A 25983-nucleotide genomic window follows, 5' to 3' on the forward strand; every position below is an offset into this window, starting at 1 on the left:
TTTTTTAATATTCAGTAAATCTATCATTTCATTTTAGCCGTTAATTATAAATATTGCACAGGATTGTACTTTATAATGTGATTGTATATTATGTCAATTTCTTGTTATTTTTTTTTGTTCAATGATTCACCTGATGTAGTTTGCTCTGCAAGCACAATAGCTTTATATGCTGAAGATAGCAAGATGTTTAGAGTGATAAACTGTGATGACGATCAGATGCTTTTCCAAAACGATTTGGATAAACTTTACCATTGGAGCCTATGCAACCTGATGGATTTCAACTCCAAAAAGTGCTAGATTATGAAAATTACTAAAAACCAAGTGCCCTTTACCAACAGAGTGAATTTGAATGGTACAGTTTTCAAGGAAGTCAAGGAAATTAAAGATTTAGGAATATTGACTAACAATGGTTTATCTTGGAACTCTCGTATTGATATGATCACTGCCAAGGCAAAGAGAACATTAGGCTCAATTAAAAGGTGCATGGATGTCAAGGATGAATCTACTCTAAAGACCTTGTACTGCTCCCTTGTCAGGTCGAATCTGGAATACTGCTCAGTCGTCTGGTGTTCGCTCACCAAGAGAAACGAAAAAAGCTTGAGAGGATTCAGCATAGAGCAACTAGGTTCATTTTAAAATCGAATGAACCATATGATGTCCATCTACATAAACTCAATTTGTTAACTCTTGAGCAGACATTTCGTCGTTGATGTTACTTTCTTGTTTAAGGCTCTCAATGGCTATTTAGATGCTGACTTTTCTCAATTTTTAGATTTTTATAGCCAAGAGGACCGTTACTTACTGAGACATTTTGATACTAAATCATTAAAAAGAAATAATTATGCTAGGACACACATACTTAAAAATAGTTATAATTTCGATATATCAACAAAGTTGAAGTGGGAAATCGGCCACCGTAACGATTACAAAAGCTGACGTTTAGAGCGTTAGCCCTTCGTCGGAGCGTCATTCGCTCCAACGAAGGGCTAACACTTGAAACGTCAGCTTTTGTAATCGTTATGGTGGCCAATTTACCACTTCAACTTTGTTGATATATCCAAATTATTTCGTCACTCCCACTGACGCAGCCCCAAACAGTTTCTTTCGAAACTATCAGCCTCTATTAATTTTAAAAGTAGTTACTTTTATAGGATTGTGGACGAATGGAACACTTTGCCTCTTGAGGTCTTTTCGGCAGGGAATGTTGACAAGTTTAAAGCTAGTGTTATTAAATTTGTAAAAAAGTTGTAAATATGATTACAATTTTTTAGTCAGTTTATTGTAATTTTTATAATTTTATTTTGAGGTGATTTGTTTTTATATGGGGTCACGCAACTCTTTTACAAATTTACCTTAGGGCTTCTTTTTTCTGTAAATATGCCATTAAATTGTAATAAAAATTTAAATGAGGTAATGACATTCCTCGCCTCCAAGGAGGCGCAAGACACGTGAGTTCGTGTCAGCTTTAAAAAAATTTTAAAAATGGACAACCATACATCTTTCCCTTTCTGTGGACTATAAAGGCTTTCGTGCGCACTTCAGTCCGCTCGAGAATCCCTCCAGGGAAAAAATTAAAGTATTTTTGGTATGACAAATTTTGGTTATCTGCAACTTCTTTGTTCAAAATCTGGATGCCATCGAGGAGTGGAGTACCAGTCGCTTTCCAAGGATTGTAATTTTCTTGAGAGAATGATACTCTTTCTTACGTCCTTGGGCCTTTTTTCTTTGCTTTTTCTTAACCAAGGACTATTTTCTGCAAGGATTTTTTCATGCGTAAAGACCTTCCACATGTGAAATCTGAATTCAAGTGCGTGATGTAAATGAAATATGCAAAGACCATGAATAGAAGCAGTTACCACGAAACTTCACCCAGGGAATTGACCCAGGTACTGGCCTACAACACCTTCTGAAGAACTTGGACGCTTTTGATGATTTCACATTCTTTTTCGGAATCGTGAGGTAAAATCTTTGACTTTAATTTAATCAAATAGAAGAAAAACCATTTTTCAGCAACTGAAGGTGAGAAATAACCTTAAAAGTAATTTACGATTTACTCTTCAGTTATTTAATCTTTTTTTTCCTTTTTAACTTAAGGAGATCCAGGACATGCAAGAAAAAGTGAAGTTTAAGAGCCAACAGCTTTTTTGCGGAATTTCCCAAAATTCCTCTTGGAGAAATGATGATGATGCTCTAGTTTTAGCCCATTGATGAGACACGGAAAAGGACATAAAGAATGATGACCGTGAATATAAATCTGGTGTGCACTATTTTGAGACATTTGTAAGATGTGTGTTCCCGGGACATCACCAATAATCCATTCATCCCTTTTGGCGACCCAGCCGTGGTGAAGTGCAATGAAAGCAAATTCAATCACAAGGCAAAGGTTAGCATGAACTAAAATAAGATAATAATAATAATAATAAAAATAATAGCAATATTAAAAATGATTATAATAATTCAATGATAATGACTATAACCCCACCAACAACAAACAAGTTCATTTTTTAAATAAAAACCTACTGTGGTTTGAAGCCGCCTTACATTTAGAAAACTTTACCACTGCTAATTATTGCCATATTCTGTAGTACAACAGGGGTATGTGTGCTCCAGACGTGTGGGTCTTCGGAGTTATCTCCACAGCTACGAGACCTTCTAAGGGGTATTATGAGATGGTTGCAAGGAGAGATCGAAACACTCTTTAACTAATTCTTGAGAAGTGTCTCTATCCAGAGAGTGAGGTCATCATGGATGACTGGGGCACCTATCAGAACCTTGAGCAGCATCTGCCCAACCGTGTAGCCTGGTAGCCTGGTAGCCTGGTATCGAGTCATTGTTCACGCGGAAAATTTTTTGGACCCAGCAACAGGGGTACACACCCAAGAAGCAGAATCCGTGTGGGCCAATTTGAAGGCTTCAATTAAAGCACGGCGTGGCATAGCACATGATGACCTTCAGTCATATATTGATGATAGGATGTGGAGACAATGGCAACGTCTAGATAATGTGATTGGTCATTTCTTTGCCTGTTTAAGCCTTGCAATAATTATAGTAACTACGTAATTTGGGTAAATTTAGTTTTTGAGGCTAGGAACAAGGCGACAAAGAGTACAGTGGAATTCCGATTACCTGAACTTCTTAGAGCAAGTAAAATCAATATAATGCTGCAAGAAATCGGAGGTAGAATTCAGTGCTATTCGTCTTTGGAGTAAAGAAACCACTTTTGGTAAAGTTATCGGGAGGTTCGAGAAATGGAAGGATCGAGGAATACATAAATGCATCAGAAACTACTTTCAGAAAATTATTCTACCGAATAAATTATAATCACCAAACTCAAAACTCCTTGAAAATTGTTATGATAGTAGGCTAGCTCCTGAACTGTGAGTGTGCGATTCTTAATTTGTTTAATTTTCCTATTTTTTTTGTAACGCCTGTCGCATCAACTCATCATTAGCCCAGTATTTTATCAGCAGTTTGAGTAAAAGGCGGCCCTCTAAAAATAATTGTTCAGAAGGCTATACTCTAGGGGGCAGGAAGACGACAGCTATGCTATCACTGTTCTACCTGTTATAAAACAACTTCATAAAGCAAGCCAAAAATGGAAGAAATCACCAAAAAACCACATTGGACATACTAGGAGTGACTAAGTTTTATCATTCTTACATGTAAAATGTTCATATTTTGGAATACTTAGGTGTTGTAAATCGACCATATTTCGTTCCCCATTCCTTATAACGCATTCAAATTCTCAACAGTTCCTCGAGTAACTTAATACCGGGGTCACACAACGGGCATCCTCGGAGACCCAGGGGCATTGAGTCGATTTCAAGTAAAGGGCAGAAGAGCCCCTGGGGACATTGTCTTACAAGACTAGTTCCAAACGGTCGCAGTCGTTCTGGCATCTGATTGGTGCCAGAAAATCTTTGTGTTTTTCTGCCCAATCAGAGTGAAGTGTCGTTTGGAGTCCTTTCGTGTATTTTAACACGCACACATACAACAAGCTCTGTTGCTCGCTCTGTTTGTCTCGGCCGTGCGACGAAGCTTTGCCCAAGGTGAAAAGTTTCAGTCTCAGCACACAATGTAAGAGAAATCGATCAGATTGTCCGCGAAATCTTACCGGAAATTATACTGAATACTTTCGCAGGTATCACAAGAGAACGTGTTCAAAAGTTTGCGAGGTTCGTATAAAACATAATGGTTGCAGGCATTGATATGTCGCTTTAAACGTTAGATGAGATGCAAGCTTAAAGCTTTCAAGATTTTTTGAACAATTTGTTGTGACTGAAACTTTTCCAATCCCGTGAAGTTGTTTCGTCGCACGGGCCACGCAGGTATGTCAAGCATTTGGCGCTTATGCTTGCGTAGCTTTCTGTGCGCGCCAAATTCTAATCATTGCCTTGTGGTTAAGTCTTAACAATATGGCCAAACTTGGAGATAATGTCAAGTACGTGGAAGACCTCCAGCAAGCGCTTAAAGAAAGCTTAGCTGTGTTTCCGGTTATCTAAAACCTGAACAAAAACTGATCATCGAGAACATCGTGGAAAGGAGATATGTTTTCGGACAGTTACTGAAGGGGTTTGGAGAAAGTTTCATCTTTCAACTGCTGCGTTGAGTGTTCAAATTCTTGAGCTCGAAAGGCCACGGATTCTCTTCTAGTCCCTTGGTCATTGTCATTTCACCTCTTTTGTCGATTGTTGAAGACCAAGTTAATTACCTTTGATCATTTGGAATCGATGCCGCTTTCATCGGGGAAAACAAAACCAAAGACCAAGAAATATTGGATGGAAAGGGCGGGCTTGCTTTATTGTAAATGTCAGCTTAGTACAGGGTTATCTACCCACATCTAATAAACAAAAGTTTCCACGTTTAGCTTTTACTTTTAATTTTTCAAGCGAAGATTAGATTAGTTATTGGCCGGGCGACCACAAAAAAATGCGTAAGCGCCAGTTGCTCGACATACCTGCGTGGCCCGTGCGACGAAATAGCTTCACGGGATTGGAAAAGTTTCAGTGACAGCAAATTATACAAAAAATCTTGAAAGCTTTAAGCTTCCATCTCATCTAACGTTTAAAGCGACATATCAATACCTGCAACCATTATATTTTATACGAACCTCGCAAACTTTTGAACACGTTCTCTTGTGATACCTGCGAAAGTATTCAGTATAATTTTCGGTAAGATTTCGCGGGCAATCTGATCGATTTCTCTTACATTGTGTGCTGAGACTGAAACTTTTCACCTTGGGCAAAGCTTCGTCGCACGGCCGAGAAAAACAGCGAGCAACAGAGCTTGTTGTCTATGTGCGTGTTAAAACACACGAAAGGACTCCAAACGACACTTCACTCTGATTGGGCAGAAAAACACAAAGATTTTCTGGCACCAATCAGATGCCAAAACGACTGCGACCGTTTGGAACTAGTCTTGTAAGACAATGTCCCCAGGGGCTCTTCTGCCCTTAACTTGAAATCGACTCACTGCCCCTGGGTCTCCGAGGATGCACAACGGGTGACACTTTCATAAAATGATTTTTCGCTTTTCCTCCAGATGTGAGCTTTATTAATTTGGACGCCCGTGTCCCAATCATCTTCTTTTCCCAAATACCTGCAGTTTCTTTTTGTTGCGCATTCTGTGAACAGACTTAGACCCCTAACTAACACAACTTCTTGAGTGGTTTGGGAAAGTGTGGAGTTTTTTTTGGCTCATAACCTTTACTATATACAATAGTGATGGGATAGCGGAAATAGTGTTTTAGTATAACATTGCACTGGGCCCCCCTCCCCCCCGGACGATGAAGTTGATTGGTCTCAGCTTTCTTATTCATTGTATTTAACGATTGTAATAGATAATGACTGGTTGATTTTTCCACCTCCCACCATCTTCCTTTTCCAAACCAGGGCCAGCGGTTTTTTCTTCTTTTGCATAATCGAAATGTAAGGAATAAAAAACTGTGTGGATAGACTTAAACCCCTAACTAACGCCACTTCTTGAGTGGTTTGGGAAAGCTTCGAGTTTTTTTTAGCTCATAACCTTTACTTCACACAATAGTGATGTGATAGCGAAAATAGTGTTTTGGTATAATATTCCACTGGGCCCTCCCTAAGAATGAAGTTGATTGGTTTCGGTTTCCTTATTCATGTGCCGGACTTGTGCTTCTATGGCAGAACAAAAAGGACCTGTTCGTTTGGATTTTATCAATAAATCACTGCTGTAGTGAAAGTTGACTGAACTGACCAAGGATATTCGAACATGAGAGATTCACGGATGATTCCAGCTCTGGAAGCGATTGTGGGTCACCACAGCTGATAGGAATGTCAACGAGTAAAGTGTTCGTATGGTTGAAGGGAAACGTGAAGTGTACACCACGAGGGCAGAGTGAAAGACATCAAAATTGGAGACAACTATTTGAGTGCAGAGATTAAAGAGCTGGTGAAGGAAAATTTTCCTGGACTTGCGACTGTTGACTTTGATAGGTAGGTTAAGTGCCAAAGCACTTTATCTGGTATGCAGGTTGTGTGCATTGAATACTGAATGTAAACAGATAAGTGTGTAGTCACATAAAAACCAGGTAGAGCAAAACAATTCAAATTTCAGCCACGCGACAGAGGATTAAAAACTTACCACTTATACTTTAACTATTTGCTTCGGATCATTCCTTAAAACCAAAGTATGCGCAGTGAACTTGCTATGACTGTAAGGCCTGCAATGGAGTTAAATCTGCACGTATTATACCAAAATGGCACCTTTTATAACTCATTTAAGGGTGGGCCGAAAGAATCTGTCTTTTGAGAAAAAATATCCAGATCTACCCCATGGAGCATCATTTCACGCAACGTCATCAAAATTAAAAAAGAAAGGAATTATCAGTCGTTACTTGAAGACTTACATTTAAACAGATTTTCAGTTTGATCGGGTATTCCGTCTTGTGATAAAGGAAGGTGGAATTGCGAAGCTTTCTAAACGTGACAAGATATTAAAATGCTGTCGCGTAGGTGAAATAGTGACATCTGCTGAGATTTCATAATCTCAACAATCCTTGTATGAGAAGCAGTGGCTTCCAGCCACCATATCTGTGCCCCTCTAAAGGACACCAACATAGCGTTTTCATACAAAGCCTTATAAGATTTGGGTAAGACATTTCTTGGAATATTTCTCGCTAGAAACTACACACAGATCTGAATCTTACCGAGCCTGTTTGGATATTTCACTTATTTTATCTCTTTAATTCTTAACTTTATCCGTGCAAAGGTTTTGATGATGGCTACAGAGTGAAAACTAGCAATTGGTAAAATTTTTTAAGGAAAGCAGGAACCTTAACTGGAATTTCCAGATTGGCAGGAGGCTAGCCATTGAGGAAGGGGGCGTGGGAAAAGGGGAATATGGACTGGAATAATACATGCCAAACAAGTCTAGAAACTTATCATTGATCATCTCCACTTATATTTGCGATATCCAATATTTATGTTACCGCTGGGCTTCGCGTTCCCCAGCTGGGTCCCCTACGGAGGCGCTTGACTTTCGGGCATGCGCGTGAGTGGCCTTCGAGTAAACACCACGAGGGCCACCAAGTTTTTACCTGAATTCAAGCTGAATTTGATAGTTTAGTGCTGAACTTTGAGTCCACCTCACGGTGCCTCGTGTAAGAGTAAACGGTTAACTTTATGGTTCGTCTTCACTTGTATTTTCTAAACAATAGCCTTTATGGTTGGACTTTACTTGCATTTACAGTAAAAACTTGACCTCAAGCATGGTTTTTCAACAAATTTGTGATTTACAAGGATAAATGCAGTTCGCTTGGTTTATCTATACACTATCACGGATGATTACGGGCATTGAAAGTGGAAACAAGGAACGTACAATGGATTATTGTGAAGAAGGAATATTTGAAGGTTGTCATTTGCGTTCATCTTCAATTGATATGGATTTGGTTTGCGCCATTTCGCCGCTCAACGCTCCACCGATGGATACATCAGAAACATTGCTTCATAATTCAGCTAAAGTTCAAGGTTTATCAAATATGGAGGAGAAATCGACGGTCATTGATGCTGAGAAGTTAGAATCGGGCGTAAGGAAGAGATTTCCTACGGTTAAAGGTAAACAATACCAAGTACAAAGGTTAAAAGATCGTAGAACTATGGCTCTTCGCCACGTGGCTAGGCAGATAAAAAATTGAAGCCACTTCTCACCGATTTTAGCAATTTTGAGTTTGTGTCAGTTGAAATGGGAGATCTAAACAATTTACTTATCGAGTTACGAGTTGCTTAGGATAATTTCCTACAAGTGTTAGAGAATGATTCAGATATTGCCAGTGCTAATTCATGGTATGAAGTTCACGATGGAGATGTGTTTAAGTTTAAGCAGTCTTTCTGTGAATACTTGTCTAAAGCGAAAGAACTCCAATCTGCTGAGTTAAATTCTACTACCTCAAGCCAGTCTCGTCACTCAATTGAGTCGAATCACTCTGGGCACTCAAATTTGTTTTCACTGTCATCTAAACCAAAATTGATAAAAGCAAGGGCTAGGGTTGCAGCCCAAGAAGTGGAAGCAGCATTTCTGAAAGAAAAGCAGGCACTGAAAATGGTCGAGGAACAATTGGAGCTTAAGAAGAGTCTAGCTAAGCCAAAAGAAGAAGAAAGGATTTACGAGCAAATGAACAATGAAGAGATGGTCTCCATTCCAACTTGTTTACATACACAAAGGCTCCCAGTATTTCCAGTGCCTAGTCCACTCCCGGATAGCATTTTGAAGAATGCAAACTATATCTCCCTGTCAACAGTGGGGTCAGTTGTAACCATGTCAGCATCAGTACTGGTGACTAGTTCACGCCTATCAAATGCCATTTCAGTTTTGAAACCTGCTATGAAGTCTCTTCCAGTATCTTCTTCTGGCAGTCATATCTCAGGGCACCAAAAACCCTCACAAGCTGATCCTTTAAGTGGATATGGGGACCAAACAACCCCCATTTCTTCAAGCCCAATGACTACAAGCAGATCAAGATATGCAACATTCGATTTGGAGTCCCATGTAGACACTGTGTCTTCTGGGTGTGTAGCAAATCCCATTGGTAATCCTTTAGGTGCTCATACTTCATTATCTCAATCCCACTTTGTAAACGAGCCTGCAGCTGTCTTTCCTAACAGAGATCAATTACCCGGGAACCTACACCACATCATGTTTATAGCCCTCTAGATTGTTTAACAAGTTTGTCGGTTAACCCCTTGCCAGTTCAGGACAATACCTTTCAAGATATTGTAAACATTAAAAGAAAGCAGACAGAATTATCTCAAATTATGCTTTCCCAGCAAGCAAGGAGCCTTTTACCATCAAGCGTCAGCCTCCAATGTTTTACGGTGATGCTATGGAATTCCCTGCATTTATGTCGGCATTCGAGTCGTTGATAGAAATAAAGGTTGAAGACTCCTGCAAAAGACTGTATTTTCTGGGTCAGTATACTTCAGGGAAAGCTAAAGAAGTTATTGATGGTTGCATTCAGAGAAAATGTGAAGGATCTTACAAAGAAGCAAATAAACTGCTAAAGAGACAATTTAGGGATCCAGTTAAAATCGCGAATGCTCACGTCACCAAACTGTCTGCATGGCAATCAATCAGAGCAAACGATGGCTCAGGTCTCCAAAATTACTCTATTGCTCTGAATCAAGCAAAGTCAGCTACGGAAGGCATGTCTCATATGGACGATTTAAACACAGCTCATGTACTGCAAAAGCTTTGGGAGAAGTTACCCAGACATTTGCAAAGCAAATGGACAGAAAGGAACAATAAGACCAAGGTTGCAAAGGGAAAAATAGCTGACTTTGAGGAATTTTCACAATTTGTCTGCGAGCAAGCCGAGCTTGCTAACAGATCCTGTATTCTCAGAAGAAAATGTTACCAAATCTCATCATGATGAGAAAGACAAAGGCACTCGCGTCAAATTCAGAAGAATGTCACATAGCAGAGGAATAGGAACAAGCCTTGCCACAGGGTTAAAGCAGAAAGGTAGAACCAAACAGTCTTTGTCGTGCCCCCTATGAAAAAAACCTCACCACTTGAATGATTCTGAACAGTTTTTGAATAAAACCCTGACCGAACGACGAGAGTTCGTACTGGAGAAGAAACTGTGCTTTGGTTGTTTTAGTGATCAACACATTACCAAAAACTATAAGGAGAGGCAGACGTGTAGAACATGCAAGAAGCAGCACCCCACATCGCTACACGACAATGACTGGGCGAAGAAGGCCCGCAACGTCAGTGAGAATCAAGCCAGAGTGGAACCTCGCGTTAGCAGCAACCGAACTGTCATCTGTAACATCACAGAAGCTGGAGATGTACCTATGGATATGGGTATATTACCAGTTTATTTATTTCACAAGAGTGACTCAACAAAGAAGATTAAAGTTTATGCCTTACTAGATGATGCCAGTGGTGGTACATTTGTGAGTGAGAAGTCAGCAAAGGCGCTTGGTATTGAAGGAAGCGACACTAACCTCATCCTTACTATGGTTCATGGAACGCACAGTGTTACTACTAAGGTCAGCCAACATAGCGGTAGCCAACATAGCGGTAGCCAACATTAAAGAAGATGATGTGATTTTGGACTTACCTTGAACATTTACACGAAATGTCATTCCAGCAGACCGAAGTGAAATTCCTCGACCTGATGTAATCTGCAAGATGTCTCATTTGAAGAGCATTAGCAACGAGCTACCTCCCTATATTGTGGACATCAAAGTAGGAGTCCTCATTGGACTGAAGTGCCCAGGCTACGTCCAAGAGAAATTGTTTATGGTGAAGAATCAGACCCGTGTGCAGTTCACTCTCTCCTTGGCTGGTACGTCAATGGTCCTCTCCTTGCCTCTCAACTGGACAGCAAGATAACATGCAACAGAATCAACGTTGGTCAAAGGGAAACTCTGACGACCCCTCGAGGATATGTAGTCTACCAGAAAATGGTAAAGGAGCAGATAGTCCCACATGCAGTTAGGCGGATGTTCGAATTAGACTTCTCTGAGGAAGAAAAAGGGACAGCAATGTGACTTGAAGACATCAAGTTCTGCGAAACGGTGGAGAGTGGTATTGTTCATCTTGAAGACCTGCATTATGAGATGCCTCTTCCGCTTAAGCACCAGAACACCTGACTCCCTAACAACTTTTCACAAGCGGAGAAGCGTCTGAATGGCTTAAAAAGACGTTTGAAGGCCGATGACAGATATTACGAGGATTACTGCAGCTTTATGTCAGACATCATCTCCAAGGGATATGCTCGTAAGGTGAATGACAACTTCAAGGATCAAGACGGCAAGACCTGGTACGTACCACATCATGGGATCTACCACCCACAAAGTCAAAAGTACGAGTGGTGTTCAATTGTTCGACCACATTTGAAGGACACTCCCTGAATGACAAACTTCTTCAGGGACCAGATCTTACTAGCAACCTGCTCGGTGTTCTTACCAGATTCCGACAGGAGAAGTACGCCTTTATGGCGGACATCAAGAAAATGTTTTTTCAAGTAAGAGTTAGAAAGCAAGATCAAAGTTTCCTTAGGTCTTTGTGGTGGCCAAATCGAGACATGGAGCAGAAAGCCGAAGAGTATTGCATGACCGTGCACCTCTTTGGCACCGTATCATCCCTGGCATGCGCCAACTATGCACTTCAGCGCACCGCAGACGACAATGAAAAGAGCTATGGAACTGAGGTAGCCAATACCCTTAGAAGGAACTTTAATGTGGATGACATCTTAAAATCAGGAAGCACCGAAGATGAAACTATAAAATTAGCGAAGGACCTCAAGGCAGTCTGTGGAAATGGAGGGTTTAACTTAACTAAGTTTGTGGGCAATATACGGAACACATCATTGACTCAATCCCTGACAAACACTGAGCCAAATATGTGAAGAACCTCGCACTGGGCCGAGATAAGTTACCCATAGAGAGAGCACTAGGAGTCATTTGGTGCATCGAATCAGATACGTTCAACTTCAGGATTGAACTTAAGGATAAACTACGATGGCCCAGAAGGCTCACAGTTCCCTTCTAACTTTTCACAGCTCCCTTCTAATTTTTCACAGTTCCCTTCTAACTTTTCACAGATCCCTTCTAACTTTTCACAGTTCCCTTCTAATTTTTCACAGTTCCCTTCTAATTTTTCACAGTTCCCTTCTAATTTTTCACAGTTCCCTCCTAATTTTTCACAGTTCCCTTCTAATTTTTCACAGTTCCCTTCTGATTTTTCACAGTGCGCAGTTCTGATTTTTCACAGTTTCCTCCTGCTTTTTGACAGTTTGCAGTTCTGATTTTCAGTTGGACGAAAGAGACCGGAACTTAACATACAAGAACTGACGTATGTGAGTCTTCTCCCGCCATTTTAGAAGGCGGTAATGATGTTCACTCGTTCATCTTGTGGGCAGTGCTTGGTGTTTTAAACGACGAATGCTATAATGAGGCAGACTGTAAGGGAGGAAATAAGACGTCAGGGTCAGAACAACGAACGCGTTGAATCTGCCTCGACGAGTTCTAAGGCAGCGTCCCGTGAAGCAAACCAGCGAACGGCAAATCGATTGTCTGGATTGCTCGACCGCATCAGGGGTCAGTCAAGAGGGAAGAAAAGAAAGACTGATAAAGAACATCGAATCCAAGTTCGCTGGATTCCTCACGATGAGCAGGCAGAGAGTTTTGTTCCGGTTCGTCAGATGAAAGGTGGCGGAAACCAGTTCGTTGCTTATACTGCGTCGGAACCTCCCACAGTTGAGGAACTGAAACAAAAAGCCACTGCTTTGTCTTTCCCCGACAGGAGAAGTGCTTTTGCTGGGGCTGTTAATGATATGCTCCTAGATATCTGCGACACAACCTAAATGGTCATTATTCGATTTCCTGGTGAAGCAACCATTGAAAGCTATTTAAAGGAAAATGGGCTCTATCCATCGAAAACTTACCTCTCTCTAAGATCACAGCACCAAGACACATTCCTTTCGCAACTTAAAGCAGATCAGGAAACTGTTGTCGGTAGATTTTGGTATCATCGGCAAATAATTTGGTGGTAGACGTGATGATGCCAGGTATTTCGTTCACATAAATAAGGAACATAACCGGTCCAGTATTGAGCCCTGAGGGACACCAGATGTAACAGGTGACCAATCCGAGTACGATCCACCTACCATAACTCTTTGCTTTCAATTGGTTAATAAGTTCCTGAACCACAGGTGCAGTTGTCTGTCTATCCTGTACCTATTGAGTTTTAAAAGTAGGCGCTCATGAGGGACACTCTCAAACACTTTTGACTGAGGTCCAGAAATACTACATCAGACACTTTAGACAAATTTCTTGTTAAGCACCAGTCATTATAACAGCTTAAAAGTTGTGACACTGTCGATCGGGCTTCCAAGTATCCAAATTTGCTTGGCTTTAGTAGTTGATGTTCAGTCCAAAATGAGACAACTCTTGATTTCACAATCTTCTCCACCGTTTTACTGATGATAGATGTTAGCGAGACTTGGCGATAGTTTTCCTCTTTATATTTTGGTCCCTTTTTATAGAACCTTCAGCCAATGAGAGTAGTGCCAAAGAAATCATTGAAAATGGGAGCAGTGATTGCAGTACAGTCGGCAGTAGTACAAGGGAGCTCCCCTGAGAAGAGCACGTTTGTATCAGTTAAGAAGGGTAGAAAACGTAAATCAGACCAAATGGCATTAACTGTAGATTTAATAAGATCTGTGATTGACCCGACAAAACAGCTCTTGGAAGGCATTCACAAGCAGATGAAACTAGCAAGAGAACGAGAAAAGGTGTTTGGACATACTGTTGGGTTCAGGTCACCAACCCTTCCAACAGTACACCTACGTTTTCCAACAATAGTGTGCCTGGAAACCAAACTCAGACAGGGATTATGTACCCCCCTGAGACTGCTGATGGTTTCACTTAATACTTTTATTTAATCCGGTTTTCTGACATTTGCATGTTTAAAAATCTGTGAAAAAAAATGCAAGATCCATTTTTGTTGCATTTTCTACTTGGTTTAGGCTTATTTTGATAATAAGCTTCTCATGAAAAGAGTGGTTTTGAAAAGTAAATACTCCTTAAACAACATTGGAGGTCTTTGTTAATATGTTTCATTTTGTTTCATTAACAAACATCTGTTGCAAATTTAACATTTTAAAGAACTCAAAATAGCTCTAAAGCTACAATAAAGTTTGGCTAACATACCCATGTTTGTTTCCTAAGGCCATGTCAAATGGCAGACATGTTGTAGGTAAAATCTGTAGTTTCCTTTGTTTCTTATCCCTAATTATATTCATGATCATGAGTAATTAGAGTTAGGAGACAAAGGAGATTCTGGCTCAACCTAGGTTGAAAATGGGTCTACATATAAGAACAGGTTAACCTACAACAGACACACCATACCACCATACATCATCCTACTTTTTATTTTAGGTAGGTCCACATCAGCTTTTTGCTGCCATTGGTTATATTGCCTTGTTATTATATTATTCATTATTATTGATATTTTTGTAGAGATATTCTTATTAATATTCTTCTCATTATGTATATATTGAGGCGAAACTACTAAAATGAAATATAAGTGAAGAATTGGCATTTCCTTAACTTGCCGAGGCCTTGATCTAGAGGAGAACCTTCATTCTCAAAGTTTGAGTTAATTTGCATTAGTTGGGAAATTAAGGTTGCAATTTTGAAGACTACCTAAGTAGTGGTCTAGGTAAACCAAGACCTAATTGTGAAGTTATTTTATGTATCCAATATTAGGTGATGCTGATATTTGGACTTGTTATGCATAAGTTTGCAGGTTAGCTTTCTTGCTTAATGTGTATATGACAAATTTTCTTTTCATTGTTTTTATATAGCTCAATTCCACTAAACACAGAGCAATGCTCAAAATCAAAAGTGAAGGTTGAGTAAAACAACTGACATCACATGATTTTGTCAGCTTTCCTTTGATCCTTTACTTTTTTCCAGTCTTTGTGTCTCTTCTGAAGGGGAAAACAAAGTTTTTGAATGGTCAAGATTCAAGAAATTTTTTAGTGATATTTTTAATATTCTCAAAAAAGTTGGAAAAAAAAACAAAAGTGTTATTTTCACATTATTATCTTGAACCCTAAGGCCCTAAAGGTTCTAGATTTTAATTAGGATAAGATATGGTTGCGAAATCTATGTTTCTTATTACAAAAAGATTATGAAGTTCTTTCTGGAGAAATGCATTGTACTCTATTTTCACTACCCTGTAGAACTTGAATTGCAATCCTGTTGATTGTATCAGTCCAGAGCTGGTTTTTTAAAAGTTTACCCCTGTAGTACTTGAATCCCTATAGCTGTTTGTCATAGAATACAGGACTTACTTGACACAATGCACTGAAATCCCTAGCTCATTATGTAACAATCCAAGAATTTTTTGTTAAAATCCATTCCATGAAACTATAATCGCAACCTTATGAATCTAGCCAATATTGGCTAGTTAAAAGCCATTCTTGTAAAAGTGGAATACCAATTAAGCCTGTTTATCACAGAATCCAGGACTGGCTAGATAGAATCCATGTGTGTAAAACCGAAATTCACTGTTGAAATCCATTCCTGTAAAACTATAATTGCAACCCTGTTTATCTGAAAATCCAGGATTGGCTCATGAAAATCTGTTCCTGTAAAACTAGAATAGCAAGCCTGTTTATCACGGAATCCATGACTGGCTTGTTAACATCCATTCCTGTAAAACTGGAATCCCAATTCTGTTTAGGTGACAATCCAGATTTTTGTGAAAATCCATTACTGAAAACTTAGCACACTGACCCTGTTAATCTTAGAATCCAGGACTGGCTTGTTAAAATCCATTCCTGTTAAACTAAAATTCCAAGCTTGTGACCCTTGCAACCCAGAAGTGTAAAGTTGTGTCTCCTAGTTTGGATTGCAAAATAGCCAAGTACAATACGGAAAGCTGCCCTTCTTGGATATTTTGATATCCCAGTCTGGATATTCTAATTTTCCAGGTTGGTTACCATGAAATCCAAATTGAATTTTCAGGTTTGGATAATCATGGAAATCCAAATAAAACCCCAGTACAATCCAACTTGGAAATTCAGGGATTTTTTCCAGTGAATTCTCACACCAAAATAGGAAAAAAATAGGAGGATCTCTTCAAGTTCTATCCTCTTAACACTCCCAACAGCAACTCTGTTCCACAACCCAAATTTTAATATTTAAAGGGGCACCATGGCATACATCCTACAACAATTACCAGATTCCAAATTTCATTAGATACATCACAAGATGCCTTTAATTTAAGTCATTAGTACTTTAAAACTGCAAGAATGATAAGCAACTAGTTTTTCGGACAAACCGAAACAATATCAAAGTTTCCTGTCACCAAATGTATGTCTTCCTCGCAATAAAAGCCAACTACAACTTTTCAACATCAACAACCAAAAAATCCAACACTATGTTGTTTTCACTCTTTCAGCAGATTGGGTAACCTTAGCTTTGCTCTTTTTTTTGGCAGCATTTGCTAATGAGGACATGGCCTTGTCAAGTATTAGGAAATACTATTTTCACAAGGCCTGGAAAAATCCCAGAATTAGTCCAATTCCTAAGGTACATTAACCAAAGTCTGAGGAACACTTTTGTCCCATTTCAATTCTCCCCACACTTTCATAAGTCTTTGAGAAACTTGTCGTGCTGCAGATGACCACCTTTTCTAAGTCTGAATCAGTATTCCATGACACAATTTCTAGGTATAGTAAGGGACACTCGACTTGCACATTGCTAATGGGTATCTGTGACAATTGACTAAAAGTGATGAAAAAAGGTGAAGTTCCTCTCATGGTGCTAGCCGATTTCTCTAAAGCATTCAACACAGTGAATTACAAGATCCTTATAACTAAATTATCGACACTTGGTTTCTCAAAGCCATTTCTGTGTTGGTTGAATAGCTATTTAAGTGGCCGGTCACATTTCATTCGGATAGATCATCGTATATCCGAGTCAGTGATTGTACATTTTGGTTTGCCACAAGGGTCGATCCTTTGCCCAATGTTATTTAACCTCTATGTTTCTAGTCTGCAAGATCATCTCCCTTCCTCAATTGGTTTATTTCAATATGCTGACAACACTACTTCAGCTGTCCTGCCCCTGAGCTGCAAAGTGCGCAATAATTTAACTCCACACTAAACACGGTGTGCTCTAGTCTAACAACTCCCATCTAGCACTTACCTTAAAGAAGACTAAGATGATGTTGCTATCCACAAGCCGGTTGTCACACATATACGGTTTAGATAAAACGTAACCTGCTATCACAATCTCAGATAGCACATTATGTAAATGTGAGTAACCTTCTTGGTGTCCATTTCCACCAGCACCTAAATTAGGATGAGCAGGTGCAAGCAACATGCAAGAGTTGTTACAGAACAATACAAATACTAAGGAAACTTAAGAACTTTGCTGGTTACAAATTAAGAAAGCACTTAGCAGAGTCACTGGTGCTGTCAAAACTCAATTATTGAGACATTGTCTATTACCCTTTGCCAGAATTTCAATTAAAGCGTTTACAACGTGTCCAGCTGGTAGCTGCTAGTTTTGTCCTGAATAGGTATGTAAATAACATTAACGATATTGTTAAGATAGGGTGGTTATCAATACGACAACAAAGAGACTTACATGTTCTCAAACTCATTCACCAAGCTTTGTACACCCCCAGCTGGCCCTCAATAGGATTTGAGCCCAGTAAGTGAGTAAGTAAACTCTTTATTTAGAGAGGGTAACACTTGAAAGCCAAAAGGCTAATAAACTTGTGGCCCACATACAGTTCATATGATAATACTGTTACAAATATAGATAGCAATAAGTAAAATAAATAGCTTGTTATAAAAATAGAAGAACAGTTAAAAAACTAAAAAAAACCTATGACAAAATCTGAAATAGAAATACATCTCATGATATGAGTCAGGAAATTATAAAAGGGAACCTATTACAAGGGCCTGTTTACACTGAGTGATGGCGGGCCGATGTGTCTTAAGACGCTCCGCACTGCTAGTGCTCGTCTTAACACTTACTTCAACTTTGGATCCCTCTAAGTCATCTGCTGATCTACCTAACAGTTATTGGTCGCTATGCAAAGTGCTGAGTCTGGACAGGGAGTGTTATTCAAGGTTTACTATGAGAAAATCAACTCAATGTTACTCAAGGTTTATTACGACTAATTCAATGCAACAGTATTGTAGTACAGAGGTCGTTCCACCAGTGCTCAAAGTTGAGTCTGGACTATGCTTACTCGACGCCATGCTGGTGGCCTTGTATCTCCTACTGCTGGCGGGTGATATTTGTGAGAATCCTGGCCCAGAAACAAGATTTGTTAATGGCGAAGCGGGGAACTTATTAAATATTCCTGTCGTAACTTCGAACCGCTTGAATTATTCAAGACCCTTCAATAGACCGACTGCTCGCAGCCTTGTTAGCATTCCTATTGTCAATGAACAATACTGATGTGCCAGGAGGCATTTACGGCTCTGCTGCCTATTTGCTAGATCTATTAAAAACAAATTGGCCGATTTTGTTTGTTACGCATCTTCAACTGGTGCTGATATTTTTGCCATCACTGAATCATGGTTGTCCGAAAGGGATATGGCCCATAAAACGGAGATTACGCTACCTGGATACAAATTGTTTGAACATCAGAGAGTTGGTAGAACAGGCGGAGGGATTGCATTGTTATTGAATGAATCCATCGATGTACGAAAAGAGGACAGTGGTGAACGTAGGTCGTTCGAGTTTGGTGAATGGATTCTGAAACATGGATCTAGTAAGCTAAGGGTGATTGTAATCTACCAAATTCCCTACTCTGCTGCCCATCCTGTCTCCATAAGCGTGTTTTTGGATGAGTTCCTGGCCTATCTCGAATCCGTTGTTATGTCCCCTGAGCCATTGTTGATCACTGGCGATTTTAATATCCATGTGAATGTTCCCAATGATTCAGACGCCGCTCGTTTCCCAGAACTGCTGAACTCGATGGGCCTCGAGCAGCACGTCAACAAGCCTACGCACATTTCTGGACATACGCTGGATCTGATTATAACTTGATGCTCGGACTCTTTGCTCTATGCTAAGCCTATAGCTGATTATTTGTTCTCTGATCATATTACTGTTCTATGCGATCTTGAGTTGGGAAAACCCCCCCCCAAAAGTAAAACAAGTGTCCAACAGAAAAATCAAGGACATTGACAGGGAAAAGCTACAGGTTGATCTATTGTCTTCCGAGCTCTGCCAAAACACTCCGGATACCCTTGATGAACTCGTTAACAGTTATAACACGACCCTAGCTCATGCTCTTGATTGGCATGCACCATTGCGTACAAAAGTGATACACTCTAGGCCATTAGTTCCCTGGTTCAACGAGGAAATCAAGGCAGTAAGGCGGGAGAAACGCAAGGCTGAGAAGAAGTGGCGACAAACTGGCTCTAAGGAAAATATGCTGGCGTACAAAGCAAAAAAAAACAATGCGAATGCTTTGATGAATGAAACTCGACGCAAATTCTATCATAACTTCATCCAGGATAATAGCAGCAATCAGCACCACCTATTTTTGGCAGCGAAGAAGCTACTCAACCAGGGTGATAACAGGGCGGTGTATCCACCCGTGGACGATAACATTAACTTGGCAAATCAACTGGGAACTTTGTTTATTCAGAAAATTGAGACCATTGGTTCCAATCTCGACAATATGGCGCAAGGGCTACCAGCACTCCCTGACGACTACGCCCCAGAACCACCTCCCCCCCTTAGCAAATTTAGCCCCCTTACGGAAGAGAAGGTTTGCAAGCTCATCAATAGCAGTACAAATAAAAGCTGCAATCTAGACCCTATGCCAACATCCCTAGTGATAGATTGCATTGACGTGCTTCTACCGATCATAACGAAAATGATCAATTTATCACTTGAGTCTGGGCTATTCGCTGATGACTGGAAGTGTGCGCTTGTTCTTCTTCTGCTGAAGAAGTCTGGGCTAGACCTTCTATACAAAAATTACAGACCTGTCAGCAATCTGCAGTATGTTTCAAAGCTGACTGAAAGGATGGTGTACGAGCAGATACACACCCATATGATGACTCATTCACTATATCCTGAGTTTCAGTCTGCATATCGTAAAAATCATAGTACAAAAACGGCTCTTGTTAGAGTCACGAACGATATCCTCATGAAAATGAACACTCAAGAAGTCACCTTGCTGGTCATGCTCAATCTCAGCGCCGCTTTCGATACGGTTAATCATAACATCCTCCTTACTCATTTGAATGAGGAGCTTGGGATATGCGGATTGGCGTTGGAATGGTTCAAGTCGTATCTGGTGAAAAGAGGCCAGCGAGTCTCCATCGACGGATCTCTTTCAGAGCGCTTTAGCCTGGAGTGTGGTGTCCCACAAGGGTCATGTCTGGGCCCCCTGCTGTTTCTAATCTATGCATTCCAAGCTATTCAGAGTGGTTGAAGATCAACTTCCACACGTGCATTGCTATGCCGAAGACACAGATTTATCTGAGTTTCAAACCTATCAGTAACACATCCCAGGAAGATGCAATCCGTGCGATGGAATGTTGTATTGAGAAGATCAGGCACTGGCTGATCCATGATAGACTCCTTCTTAATGACGACAAGACTGAGTTTATCATTATTGGAACACGCCAGCAACTTAACAAATTACAGGCTATGAATATTAAAGTAGGTGGTTCAGAGATAAAATCTAGCCACCAAGTTAAGAACCTTGGGAGCTGGCTTGATCCAAACCTGAATATGCGCCACCATATTACTAATGTATGTAAGGTGGGTTTTTTCTACTTGCATAATATTAGACGCATTAGGAAGTATTTATCGGGAGACAGCTTACGCACTTTGGTACACGCATTCATCACGAGTAGGTTAGATTACTGTAATGCCTTATTGTATGGCCTTCCCAAAGAGCAAATAGCTAAGTTACAACGCGTGCAAAATGCTGCCGCCAGACTAATTATGGATATCGGGAAGTATTCTCACATTACTCCAGTACTCTATGAGTTACACTGGTTACCAGTACTAGCGCGTATACACTTTAAGATCCTATTATTAACTTTTAAAGCCATCCATGGCCTCGCACCCGCATATATTAGCAATCTCTTAGTTATCAAACGCAAGTCCTTGTACAATCTTAGATCTAACTCAGGTATTTTATTAGAGCCACCTAGAGGCAAAATGATGGCAACCCTGGGTAAATGTGCATTTCAGGCAGCTGCACCGCATCTATGGAATGAGCTTCCATTGCAACTACGCAATATTCGATCTGTAGAAATTTTTAAGAATTCAATTAAGACTTTTCTTTTTAGGCAAACCTTTTAATGGTAGATAAATTATGAATCCTATATAGCCAATTTAACTGTAATATGTAATTATTATTTATTTATCTATTTATTTTTTAAATAGATGAGATTTTAATATTTAGAGATATCAGTTGTAAAGTGCTATTGATCTGTTATTGTAAGTAGCGCTATATAAGTAATAAATTATTAATTATTATTATTATTATTATTGTGGTGGGAGACCCCAGGTATGTGAGGTAACCCCCCTAGGTAGGATAATACACCAGTCGATATAATTTCTTATCTTGTGTTTATCATGCTTACATGGTAGGTGGGGTGATCCACCAAGGTAAACTTCTCAGTCAGCCGGGTGGGGTAACCCGTCTACCCGGGATGGCATTCACAAAAAAACTCAAAGTAAAACAACATGTGTGTTTTAAAACTTTGTACATTTCCTAGCCATCCCATACAGAACTAAATGTAAAAAAAAAACACCAAACAATGTCCTCTTAGCAATGAAACCTCAGAGGCAGTTTATTGACATTTTTTACTGTGAACTCAACCCTGCATTCATACAGGGTCCTGAAGGGGTAAAATTAACCTGAGATTGGCTTGTTTTTGCCCTGGGAAAACTGAGACTGCGATTTGATCACTTAGAATGAGGGAAAATGTCAAAAATGGGAATGGGATAAATATCTTCTAACCAGGACCACATCGCTTATTTCTTGGGGTTGAGTAATTGAAAAAAGTATTCAACCAACTAGTTTGTGCCAATTTTGGCATGTTTAGTCATCATCTCTGCACATTTTCCCCCAGTCAACAACTATAGTGAGTTACCAGACCATAACAAACTGGGCTCGGGAAATGGCAGTGGGGTGTCACCCAAGAGCCAGGGGGATGCCTGAGTACAAGTGATGTTGGCCCCACTGTTGGACAGGATGTAACCAATGCCATTCCACAACCATTGTCAAGACAGCACATGGTTTGTTCCGATGCGCCCATGGAAAGGTCGCAGGTTAGTAATAAATTACATGGCCTTTATTTGCAAGGCTTTATTGGTGGAACTCGTGTTATGTGGTTGATAGACACTGGTGCTCCTCGTTTTATTTTGTTGTTACAGATTTATGATTATTTACCTACAGTGTCAAGTTCAGTTTAAGTTAAACAAATTCTGTGATTGCTCTTGCTGATGGTCAGGAAGCAAAACACACGTGGTCTGGGACATGCTGTTGTGTGCCTGGGTACTAAAGAGTTTCAAATGCATGTAATTGTGGGCGAGATTGAGATTGAGATTGAGGATGAGGGAATTCTGGGTATGGAATAGGCCTTTTGCAGTTAGACATCACATGCTTAGATACCGCATAGCAACACTGTACTGGAGAAGAAGCACTCCAGTGATCTCCGACAAAATATAGAACACAGAGGTCTGCATTCAAACAAAGAATACAGCGGATAACAAGTTAAAGGGTATCCCAATTCAAGAAATCTTGTAAGTTTTAATCAACACCTTCCTTGGAGTGTATCAGCGAAAAATGAATTTTGGTGTGATTTTGCTGCTGATACACTCCGGGGGAGCTGTTGATTATTTCTTACTGAATTTCTCAAATTGGGATACCTTTTGACCTGTTATCCGCTGTACTCTTTGTTTGAATGCAGACCTCTGTGACCTCTATACTGTCTGAGATCACTGGAGTGCTTGCTCTCCAGTATGGCGTTGCTATGTGGTATCTAAGCACGTAATCTCTAGCTGCAAAAAGCCTATTCTTGTCACAAGCTGATTCGCACATTGACATTGCAAAAAATCGAGTGTAGATTAATGGAGAAGTGTTTCATTGTTGTGATTTCAAGAACCAGCCCGTTAGTTCATGATGCATAGTGCAAAGGTGAACAATTATTGAACCAAACACTGAGGTGATTGTCCCAGTCACTGTTCACAAGGTTTCACTAACTTAAATTCAAAGGGATCTCAATTGGGCATGCAATTGTTAGAGCCTTGCCTCACCTCACATTTGCAACAAAAGGGCCTCTATGTTGCAAGGACTCTAGTGGATGTAAAATAGGACAGAGTTGTTCCCTTACCTGTTTTCAATGCTTCTGACAAGACTTACAGCTTGGCTGCAGAGACTGTGGTTGCCCTGGCTAAGCCGGTTATTGATGTCACTTCACTGGAGCCTTATAAAGAGAATCAAGAGATTGTTGAGGGCCAAGCTAGAGTAATCAATCAGCATGTACCACATGAAGCTATTGTAAGGACTCTACCAGAACCCCTACAGGAACTCCTACAAAGAAGCACAGAGCACTTGACTGACCGCGAGACTGAGAGACTGCAAGAGTTGCTGTAAAATTACCAACATGTATTCTCCCTTAGTAGTGGCATAAAGGCCGGTTCTGACTCATTTTATTCTCATCAAAATTATCGTATATTCACTATGTATTTAACGAGGTCTGAGCCATTTTCTCCAAATACGTCAAATTAACGTACATTTACGTTAATTTGGTACTTTCATGGTCTGTTTTATGCTATATCGTTAAATTAACGTGAAATCACGTTAATTTAGCACTTTCGGGAGATTCTTTAAGTATGTTTTTAAATTCACATCAAATAATCGTGCATGCACGTTATTTTAGCACTTTTCCCATCGTCTATTTGTGGTATTCACGTTAAATCATCGTGCATGCACAATAATTTGACGACGTGCCATTTGTCTTTAAGTGTGTTGTGTGACCGGGTTTTTTGTGGTTTTATGCAAATTAATGTCAGTTTTTCTCAGCTGATAAAATGTCCTATCGCGTGTGTGTGTATTTTATCTGGTAAAATGATTCGCTTGTCATCATCAGCGGATAGAGCGACTTTATTGATCTCTTCCATATACATCTCGTGCTTTCGGCTCCGAAGCGTGTTCATTGTTCGAAGTTGTTTTCCACCACCAAACAAACATCTCTTGTAGTCATCAAAGTTGATCGTGCGATCTACCACACCCCCCTTCACCCCCTTACACTTCTTCTTTTCTGTACCATCATCAAACATCTTGTAGCTGTACAGCTTAGCCCTCAAGCCAACAAACTCTTCAATGATCTTTCCACCTGCCTCATCTTTAAACATTCCAATCACTTTCTTGTTCACACCGGTTGGCACCCCGGAAGGATGCTCTTTCGAAATGTTGCTCGTGTCAAACCAACGGTCTACATCGTCAGTTATATCTTTGTAAAAATCTGATGTGTGAATCTCATAACAAAGACTATCAGTGTCTGTAAAAAGAAGCTTTGATTTGTCATTTGGGTACTTAGGTTTGATGTAGTTGTATTGAAAGTCGTACATCAATGTCTTACTAATATCAAGGATGCTCATCCCGAGATAGAGAGGTTTATTGAAGTAAATCTGCGTCTTCCCCATGTGCATTGCACATAGATCTTCAGAGAAGATGGTGCAATGTTTGAAGTTGACCTTGTTTGCCAACTTTCTTGCCTTTTCCTCTGAGTTGACAAGTCTCACGTCGACGCGTTTTCGAATGTTTTCCATCGTTTTGCCAAAGACAGCGTTGTTCATCAGCTTGTAGAAGTCCTTTTCAAAGTCGTTGTTAGCCTTTGCTCTCAAAGATGTGTTCAAATCGATGTACTTTTTCATCCAAGGTCTCTCTTCAAACCTAATGATGCGGTGAATCTTTCCTATCTCTATTCCAAGACTCATGTAATGTTTTAGTGTCTCATGATGAACGATGTACTTTTTCTTTTCGTTTAACGTACAGACCAATTTCTTTACTTTACCAATCAATAGATTTTCAGGGGCGGGTGGATACTCGTTGAAGTGATCGTGAAGCTCAGAAGTGACACCTTTCAGGTCGACTTCAAGAATGCAAGCGAAGCTCTCCCATTTGTCAAAATCTTTCTCGTTTACCCATTCAAAACCTCCCGTTGGAAGATTTTTACTCATCGCCCAACCGTAAAGGTTGTTTGCATCGAGATACGTGATGAACTTTGAAGGTTGGGTAGGGTTAAAGCTTTCTCCCATGTATTTGTTGTTGGCTTTTGCATGTCTTGTCGAGATCATTGAAATCCCACCACGAATACCGGCCTCAAACATGTGTAACATATTTATATCGCTCAACAACTCAAGTTCTATCTCAGTCAACTTGAGGCAGGCATCCCAAGCCAAACCCGGCGCGGTGAAGTACCAACAAGGATCGAGATCGTAATTCTCTTTGCAAAGCTCGCGAAAGTTTTCAAACACATCGGCTAGTAAAAGCACGTCGCTTCGATTGTAGAGATTGTGGTAATCTCTGAATGTCTTACAACGAAAGACGCTCCATACATTTTGAGCATGGGTATAGTCTTTATCCAAGATACCTTTACCACTTAATACGGAGAAGAAAGCTTCTTTCGGCGGAAATTGTGTCTCATCAAGTTTTCGTATAGAGTTCACCCATTCATAGGGATAAACACCCTTTCTCATCAGCAGATTAAGCTTCTCTCCAGAATAATATTTTCTTGTATTTTGGAAGAAAGACTCACCCTTTTTGGCAAGGTTGTTAACAAGCTTGTCAAGACTGGAAGCCATAAATTTGAAGCTGTCAATGAATCTCAGCTCTCTCTTTACCTCGACGTCTTTTTCTTTTCCTTTGTTGAAAAACTTGTCAACCACAACGTGTTTCGTAAAGCTAATGTATTTTTCTTCGTTG

At 40.0% G+C, this 25983-nt stretch overlaps 2 pseudogenes; both read left to right on the forward strand.

Moving 5' to 3' along the window:
- The first annotated feature begins 183 nt into the window (after positions 1 to 183).
- On the forward strand, positions 184 to 2129 carry LOC148717702 (uncharacterized; annotated as a pseudogene).
- A 53-nt stretch (positions 2130 to 2182) lies between these two features.
- LOC111336230 (uncharacterized) lies at positions 2183 to 3186 on the forward strand (annotated as a pseudogene).
- The last annotated feature ends 22797 nt before the right edge of the window (positions 3187 to 25983 follow it).

Source organism: Stylophora pistillata, chromosome 13, assembly GCF_964205215.1.
Source record: "Stylophora pistillata chromosome 13, jaStyPist1.2, whole genome shotgun sequence".
Lineage (NCBI taxonomy): Eukaryota > Metazoa > Cnidaria > Anthozoa > Scleractinia > Pocilloporidae > Stylophora > Stylophora pistillata.